This window comes from Phaethon lepturus, unplaced genomic scaffold (assembly GCF_000687285.1).
Source record: "Phaethon lepturus isolate BGI_N335 unplaced genomic scaffold, ASM68728v1 scaffold3775, whole genome shotgun sequence".
Taxonomy (NCBI): domain Eukaryota; kingdom Metazoa; phylum Chordata; class Aves; order Phaethontiformes; family Phaethontidae; genus Phaethon; species Phaethon lepturus.
Genome location: NW_010542483.1, coordinates 15795 through 25644, shown reverse-complemented (window position 1 = coordinate 25644; position 9850 = coordinate 15795).

The window sequence follows — 9850 nt, the reverse complement described above, 5'->3', positions numbered from 1 at the left end:
ACTCTTTCCAGGCTCAATTTTACTTTTATCAAAAATTAAATTGAAATTCAAAAACTGAGTTGAATTTTTTGCCATTATCTGCAGCCAAAATAAAGTAAGAGGCTCAAACTGAGCCTCTGCTGTTACGAGTTTCAGTGCTGATTATATTTTGCCTGTCAACACAGAACTGGACTACAACCACATACCTCTGCAAGGAGGTTATCCAGCAGCTATTGTATTAGTGCTACTGTAGGTCATTGCCTCAGTACGCTCCCTTTGAAACGGCTGCCATAAAGAGAAACTTTAGCTGAAAACTATTTCCAAATAATTTTCACACGCTAAGAAATTATTCTTCATATATGATGTGATTTCCACGTGCACCTTCCCTGTGCTTTCAAGTTCCCAGGCTAGTTTCTCCCACAGAATCCAATAAAAAAGTGTAATTTCTCCCTAGGGTCTTTTCTGGTCATGTTTGATATCACTTAACATAATGAGCTTTTTAGTCCCACATCATAAAGGGTTTTGTTTTAGATGTCTTTTTTTTTTTCTTTCAACAAAAAGCGTTGCTTACATCCCTTCTAAAGAATGCTTTTAGTTATGTGAAATGTGGACACGTTGTCTGCGCCAACCTCTTATCTACACCAGATTCGAAAAGTCTGGTTCAGTACAGTGGCTTAGACTGCATGTTTTTGTTGTGTTTTGTTTCTTTTAAAAATACATATGTATGTGTCTTGTTAAAAAACATTGCTGCCCCTGTCTAGGAACAATGCAACACTCACATCATTTCCTGAAAGAATAGAGTTGGAAGGCAATTATCTACTCACCAAACAGGCTAAAACAACAGTTCCTGATATTCTTCTCAAATATTTCAACTTCCCAGGAATCCGGAAAAAATAATTCCATGAGACGGTGTTATGAATGAAGGTATGACATTCCAGTTTCCTTCACTTGGAATCAGACATCCAGAGGTAATAAATTACGGGGCACTTGGCACTGCTGGGAGGGGGGTCTGGCTGTGGCAAATTGTTTTTCTTCGCAGCAGGAACAATGAAGTGCTTTTATGTCCTCCTTTGTCCGGTGACAGGCATGGCTTCTTTCGTGATGGGCTTTCAGCAGCAATCGCATGAATTACACGTAGAAGAAACAGGAACCTCACAGCAAAGTACCTTGAACCAAATTTGGTTAGAGATAGGGAAATATAATAAAGATATTTTTTTTTTGTCCATTTTACCTCTAAGAAATAAAGCCAGTAATGTGGTCTGAGAACTGCACTGCAACAGGAAAATGAAGGGGGGGAAAATGAGTAGTGAAAAAGCATCTTTACCTCTTTCTCTTGCATCTCAAGGAAAGCAGTTTTGTACCAGCGTTACCCTGGTCCTATTCCTGTCACTCTGAAATGACTCGCTACATCTTCACCTTGTATTAATTTTAAGCCCTTTTTTTTTTCTTTTTTCTTCTTTTTTTTTTTTTTTTTTTGTTAGTGCAAAGGAAAGAAGAGTAAATATGCTGGAGAGAATTCAGATACTTCTTTTGCAGGTTCTCTGTCAAATGTGATTTTCAGCTTATTCCATTCATGTTTGAATAGTTCCTAGATGGGATTGTAAATTCGGATTGTATGATAGACATTATACAGGCATACAGAAAAGTGAAATCCTGCTCCTGGGAAAAGAGTTAATGCTCTTGATCTTTGTAGAGCTCATTCCTTGGATTTAATAATCAAGCAGATGGAAAATAGTTCTGAAGAAATGCATCTTTCGATCCAAGGTGAAGCATTTTAGCAAGGTAGCACAGGGAACCTTGCACTATTTTGCAAAGTCATAGCAAGAAAACAGCTGATCAATGCACATCAAAAATCAAATACTACTAAACCAGAAGCTCTTAATTGAACTTGCTTTCATTCTTGCTTCTGGATGAAGCTTGAAGAAAATAGTCGTAAAGGGGAAATATATAAATTCTATGTAACTGATTTAGAAAAGGGATAGTTCTGATTTCACGAGAAGATACACAGTCGCCCCTTGAAGCTGGTAGGACTATTCAGTCAAATTTGCTCAGAGAAGTAACAAAAAAACATCTCTTTGGAAAGCTGTATGATATGTGTAAGTGCTTGCCACGTGCCAGCAGAGGTTGCAGAGTCGAGCTCTGTACTTCACATCTTGAAGCAGATTCAGCATTTACAAGGGATCACTTGGCCAGGAAGACCTAGACTCAGCAGAGAGGTTTGCATGTATCCACAGTGTGTTCTATTTGTGCCAGGGAAAACAGAAGGGCAAAATCCTACTCCTGTTGAAATCTTTAGCAAAATTCACACTAACTCCACTGCAGCTAGAATTTAGCTAGCGTCTTTGGAATCAGACATGACTCTTCAAGGATGAAAGCAAGTAGTCCCTCTTTTAAATAACAACACTGAACTATGGTAAAGAAATGTGATCAATGTAATCACTATTCTCATACCACCTAACTTTGATCCCCATGCTATTTAGATCTTTTTCAAATTGAATCTATCATTGCAGGTTTGCAATTTATCTACGTATTTCTGTTCTATGAAATAATGAAAAGTGTAATCCTGTTGGTTGTATCAAGCTTTAATTAGTTCATTCCAACTCAACACTAACTTTTTCTAAGCATCTAAAGTTGCTAGGCATCTTGTCAATAGTAAGGTCAAACACCTTTAGCATGTTTCATGTCTCATGACATGCTTTGTGAACAGCAGACTGGTTGGTACTACCTGTAACGTGTTAGATAGTAAGACTACCAACATGTCACAGTGACTTATATGAATCAAAAAATAATAAAGTCTAAATTTACTTTATCGTTAAATAGATCTTCCTTTTCCTACTTGCCAGCCCTGGATGCACAAGCAGGGATACACGAAGATGAATTTCTTACTTTTGTTTTGCTTTCTGTGCTCTTGCTCATGGTAAAGAGGTGACACACTGAATAGCTTTCACAGTTGTTCTGGCAGAGCCCATCAGGCTTCACCCCCACCCTTTTCAAATGGCGTTACACTTGCGACTGACGATAGGATTCAAGCCTGCCTCAGGACTTGCCGCTCTGCTCTTCACCGGTACTGACCCTTCGGCTTCATTTTGGCTCGTTGCCGAGTTGACAATGTAATCTTAAAGGGGTAAAAGGTAGTAAACTGTTTCTATTACTAGAACACTTTTAGTGGCCGTGAAGCCGGTAACAGATGTTTAACTGAAAGGTCAGATAATTTACAATGTGGAACATTATTTCAGTTGCCACCTTTCACAATTACAAGTGTGTGGTTTACCTACATAATACTCCAAGTGTTCGTGGCCCCAGTGCAATTAGGCGTGCATGAAGGATTACTAGCTAAAACCTGGGATGAGAATCAGACCCTCATTCCATGTTAGGACCATAAAGAAGAAAGAGAAAAAAAACAGACCCAGAAAGTCAACTAAAGGAAACTAAGAGCCATTATTATGTCTTGGTATTCTATAACATCTATATTGGTATTTTGCTAAGCCCTTTGGTCAGAAGAAATTGAACTGAGTGGTAAACAACTAAAGACTAGATTAGAAGACTCAAGTGTCAGCTTGCTTGAAAGCAAAGTATATTGTAGGACATATGGTCTGGACCCTTTAGGCAATCTATTTAAAAAAAACAAATATGGAATTTATTAGAGACGAGTGGAATTTATTATCTGTTATTTTAATGTCCATAGAAAATGGAATCATCACCTTTTCTTACAGTGCAAATAATTGACTCATGAAGGCTCAAAATTTATTCTCTATAAAATCGAAAGGGCAAGAAAAGGTCTCAAACCATACTTCTTTCCCACAGGTAACTGTACTGTGCATCCAAGTGTAATAGGGTTTTGGGGGATTTTTGGGGGTTTTGGTTGGGTTTTTTTTTTCCCCCTGAATATCTTACTGGAGTAGCTGCGTTTTGTGATAAGTACAATATCTTGCTCCTGGGATCAGTATAACTTCTGTGTAAGTAAGGACAAGGATGAAACCAAAGCTGCAGGGATAGTGGTACAACATACATAGATAAGGCAATTTGCAGTTAGATTCTCTTCCTCTGCTTCTTGCTATTACATGCTATAAACAGTGATGAAAGCTAATACATATTCAGAAAAAAATTCTTTTGCCCACCAAATGCATATTCATTTAATTTTTAGATCAGTGATGAAGCCAGCATTTAAAATAATAAAACCAATTAAAAAATTACTTTCTGGGGGCGGTTGTATTGTCAACCGTGGCCGGATGCTAGGACAGACTTGCCCCAATTAGCGGGCTGCGTGCCCCATCTGGTTGGCCAGCTTCACTGTTCATGCGTCCTACACGTTACCGCAGTCCAGACTCAGAACAGTAAACACCTCGGAACACCAAAAGTGCCAGAAGCCACCTTATTTTTGTTGTTATTTTCTGTAATTATACCTGGGAGGATTGGAGAGTTCTAGTGCCTTTTTTTTGCTCACTTTTTTTTTTTCTTTTTTATGACTTGGTTTTTGCGTTTCATAAACTCTTGGCAATGGGTGCAACAGCTGCCTGTGCATTCGCAGGAGACGAGATCCTCTAGGACACGTATGCTTCCAGCAATGACCAGTCCAGCAAGTTCACCTTGCAGCGTGTCGTCAGAGGTGCGACCGAGAAAGTGGACGTTGCGTGTAGGGCCTCCTTGCATGGTGTGGGACTTGCCCTCAAGACCTGTTTCCCAAGGGGCACGTTCACTTTGGTGATTTCCCTCTTCTCATTTCTGTTCTGTGCTTGGCTTCTTAGTGAACAATGATGCCCTCTGAGCTCTAACATTCCTCATTTACCCACCCTGTCCCTGACCGTGCCTTTCCTCAACAACACTAAATCAGGGGTTGCTCGGCTGAGTTCTGATTTTTTTTCTTTCTTTCTTCATCGTGAAAAGGTCAGTTTGGTTTACTTTATGGTAAAAGGTCTAAGACTTCGATGGAAAAGGTGGATGCAAGTTGTTTTCATAGAGTTTAAGCAAGGTTAAGCAGAGTTCCCCCAAGGTTTGCACTGGTGCTGGCACTGTCTAATATTTGATTTGGAGTAAGGCATAAGCAGTGAGGTGGTAAAATCAACACATGACCAAAGAAATTACTCACATTCAGAAAGGATGAGAAGGAAATGTAGTGGGATCTAACAAAGAGCAGGCAGTTTCACATGGTGGTGGAGCTGTGATCGCAGTGTAATGTGATTTAGAGAACAATTTTGACTATTGATATATACTAGATTTTAATGTACTGAAACCAGCTGGTAAAAAGATATACATGTTGCTGCAGAGAACTGAGTGAAAACAGCTCTTCATTGTGCCACGTTGGCTGAAAAGCAAATAGATATATGAGAAATTAGGTAGGATTAAAAGAAAAGTAGAGAACAATACTAAAAATAAAATAATGTAATACCATGATATATGATATATGTGCATTTTTTTTTCCTGTAAAGCAATAGATCCATGCCATTAGACAGACTTTTGGGGGCCTTGGAGTAGATTTACCTTGCAAAGGTAGTGAAAGGCACGGTGGCTGCTGTCTGTGCCAAACTTGTAATACTTTCTGCTCTTGCTTAATAACAGTTCACTGTACATAAGCTTTCTAGCTAGCTAGCTTTGCTTTATGTGGAATGTGCATCTCTGCCTACAGCTGGTTTTGTTTCTAGCTTTTCTTCTAAAGTGTGATGTATCTACCTTGCTTTATTTTAACATCACCTGAATAGTTGTGTGCTTGTGTGGGGACCGATGGTTGAAGTGTCTTTTGGGGACGAAAATTGGCTTCTGATCATGAGAGAAGGGGATATGGCTGTGGGCGTCTTGTAGCTGAGGAAACTGTGAGGCTTTCCCAGTGCTGCTGCAGTAGGAAAAGTGGTAGGACTGTCCTTACGGGTATAAGGAACGTCAAGCAACCTGAGAAGAGCCAGGCTTTCTTTTTACCACTGTGGTGGTATTGCTGGCCAAACACTAAGGCCCAAGCCAAAATGAAATCTTCCCAGGCCTACAGTGAGCTCAGCACAAGGCTGCTGTGGTAAGGAGAAAATAGAAAAATCCTCTCCTTTTTTGAAACGAAACAAAACAAACCAAACAAAAAAGCCCCACACCAACCTCCCCCACCAAAAAGCTGCCACGTTCTCCCCCACCCCAAGCCTCAAGCCCAGTGTTCTTGAATCTGATCACATACTTCTGCTTCAACACAGAAGAAAATTTCATGAGAATTTAATACTTCAGTCTTGAGCTTCCCGCAGAGCGGCTGGCTTGGGCTCCTTCACGGAGACAGGGTAAGCAGTAGGTGATGGAAGGTTTTCCAGTTAGCACTGGCACGCTCCACAAAGCAGAGAAGGTATAGAAATGGAGAAACAGACATGAATGAATAATTAAAAATAACCCACCTTCACCAGTAACAACACAGAAAATACTTTCCATGCTATGTAAGTAATACATCAACATTTAAGCTGATTAAAATTTGATAAACTACTGACTTCCCCGTTCTCTGATAGGAAGGCTGGGACCCGAGATAAAGCAGTGTCATGCTGGGGAGGACAAACACCCTCGCATCCAATAAACTTTTTATGCATTTATTTTGCTAAGACTGATTCCCATTTCCTCTGTAGCTCTTTGTTTATTAATGAGTTGACTCATCCAGAGTCCAGCAGCTTGTTTCCACACCAGAGAGGTGGATTTGCACCCCTGCCAAGGGGAGTCAGAGGCAGAGATAACAGCCAGCAACAACAATAGTCTTCCCCGCTCCGTCTGCCAAGAACAATTGGCAGAAAGGACCCGGGGAGTAACTTATCGCCAGCGACGGGAGAGGCTGGAGCTCTGGAAGCACAGGGGCTGCTGCGTGCCTGCCGCAGATAAACGGCAGGATGCGACCGAGCGCCAGGCTCCCGCTGCAGGCTTTACCTGGCGGAGGAGGAGACGGGCACCCATCAGCCAACCTAACGCTCTGTGATAACCAGCCAGTTATTTTAAGTAGCCTGCAACGTAACGGGCTCTTCTCAAGCGCCAAATCCACGCTGACAAAAACCCCGGAGATAGTTTGGTCCTGAGGTATGTTTTGTTCACGACTGCAAACGCGTCCTTGAACTGGTCAAGCTATTCTTCTCGGACGCGGCGCTGCATTTTTCCAACACGGTTGAATCGTCATCGCCCGGCGTTACGGCTGACGTGAAATCTGCTCCCGGCAATTTGTATTCGCTACTTGGGACCTGCTTCTCTTGAGTCTTATTCTGCAAAGTGGTGAGCCCATGTTCATACCAAGTTAGCTGCGTTGATTTTTGATGGCCCTTTTGCTCAAGAAAAAAAAACAAACACGTGAGGCAAATTCTGTTACAAGAATGGTATCAAAGTTTGATGTTATCACTGCACTGTGGTTCTCTCTGAGAGAAGATCCCCCTGGAAGCTGGGCAAATTCATACTTCACAAATGTGATGGACTTTCAGGCAGTTACAGCTGTACAGCTGTTATCTGCATGCCTTTCTGGACAAAGCAGACATCTTATTAACTAGCATTTTGAATCTAATTAAAACACCCATGAAAATAGAATTCTATGTGACACAAAACTTGTTGTGATTAATGAAATGTGACTCAATATGTTTCATTTATCAAACGAGTATGGTAATTTGGAGGTTTTAGAGCAGCATGAAATTTTATGTTGTGGATTGTCTGCTGCAGCTGGCCTTCGTACTGTTAAACCCCCTTCAGATTGAGGAGAAATTGGAGCCTGTTAATTTGGTCTGCATTTCTTTATATGCTTTACCCAAATTTTCTTCATGACCTGACTCAATGTCAGAAATCATCTTTCCGGTCTGGCTTGGTAGAGATAATTTTTTGTTATTCTTCCCTGTCCCCATCCATACAGCTAGCTCATATTGAGATCCTTCCCCTTATTTTTCTGTGGATTGGTCTTTTCCATAACTTCAGCCAAATCTCTCGTTTGAGCTTTTATTGTACCATGTGTTGCTATTCAGCTCTTGCAACAGGCTCTTTGCAAGTGTCGGAGAGGCACGTGCTTTTCCCCCCCAAAACAGGTGATAAATTCAAATTCTGCTTTTATTCGTTTGATCATGCTACTTCTCACTTCAGATCTCAGAGCTGGCTTCCAGGTAGCATCATATCCAATTTAAGACTGGTTCCCTCGACGCAAGGATACGAAATTACTGTTGCTTTTTAAACTTTAAATTTCCTGGTATTTTAAATTCTAAAGTTAGGCTTTACTGAGCCATTAACATTATTTTTGTTTTGCAACAGAAAGGAGAGGGGTAAAAAACAACACAGAGATGACTTGTAATAAAATTTTTTAGACCCACTAGACCAAAAGATGAGAAAGTTACTGATTTACGAGGTACATCTGAGTTCAGGGTGGCAAAGTACTGATTTCCTGTGAATCAACAATATTATTATAAAATTTGAAGATCCAAAATGTACTTAAGCTGTAATCTTTGTCCATGAGCCCATCTCAACCTCCTGTCTTCTCACTCCCACTTTATCCCATCACATCTAAAGTTAGGCTGTTAGCACTGGAGGAAGAGACCACACCTTTCCCATATCATCTGCTCTTTTTTTTTTTTTTAAGAACTTAGCCCATTTTTGCTTGCTCTATAAATAACTAATAGCCAGTGTGGTGCCAGGGAAGGAAAGGAAAAAGCTACATCAGATCACTAGGCAAAATAAGAAAGCGACAAACTTAAAAATAAATATTTTTCTTACAAAACGCAACCACTCTTGGGAGAAATCAACACGTTTGCTCTTCTGTGAATGAAATTCATCTCTTTGCTGTAGCACCCCTGTTCCTGACTAAAGCGACTGCCATGACGTGCAAGGACATTTGGGGCACCAGACGATGAGGGAGAGCAGCGCTACGCGCCGTCGGCTCCACGTCGCGTCCCGCCGGCGGGCATGGGCTGCAGGGCCAAGGCTAGAGACGCTCCGCGGGCTGCCAGAACCCCAGGCGGGGACTGGCAGCGACCCCCACCTTCAGCTGCTTGCTGCTGCAGTGCCCTTCCCTTGCGCTGGGTGTCCGCCGGCAGCATTAGAGCCCCGGCGGGCTCTGCCAGGCAGGGAGCGCACGGCGGCGCAGGGGTGAGAAGGGGCGGTGGGGCCGGGAGCTGCTCGCATCGCCGTGACTTTCGACTTACGTCAACGTGGTAAGTGGTGACTGAGTGTTTGTCCCCAGTGTTAGCCTAGAGTCAGCATGTCAGGAGCATGGCTTTAAAAACCCATTAGTATTCATTCCTCTTAAGGTATTGGGGTCTTCAGCCCCCCCCCCGTCTCACCTCGCGTGTCTCTAAGCATTCAAGCCACGTAAGCATTAGCAGTGCTGCAACTTGTTTGGCATTTGATGTAAACAAACTATTTTCGTACTAATGATGTGCTATCGGATTGATTTGCCTGTTGAGTGTTCACTCTGCCTTTTTCCTTCCAGCCTAATACCTCCTTAAGCCTCCTTTTTGCGGTGTCATTTTAACCTTTTCTAAGATTAATTTTCTTTTTCATTCAGATTTTTTTTTTTTTACAAGAATTTGAGGAAGCTGGAATATGGTTCTCCATCCTGGATGGATGTTATCAAATTCTTTAAAGTGTTGTAGATTTCTTGTCTTATCAGCAACTAAATATAGATAAGGAACATGAACTGCATTGGATTCCCAAGAGAAATGCAGGGGGTGAGGAAGTTAAACACCTTCTAAGAGATCAGAAGGGAGCATTGTCATAAACATCTTTCTAAAAAGAGATCAAGATGTACGGCCACTTCAGGTGCAGCTTGACTCTGTGTAGGAGCGTGCTTGGAGCTCCAGAATGCTTTTGATAACCTTCTGACCTGGAACGGCCAAGAAACGCTGCTAAGTCCCAAGTTACAGTAAGAAGGAGCCCACAAGAGAAGTTATGTTTCGGCATGGAG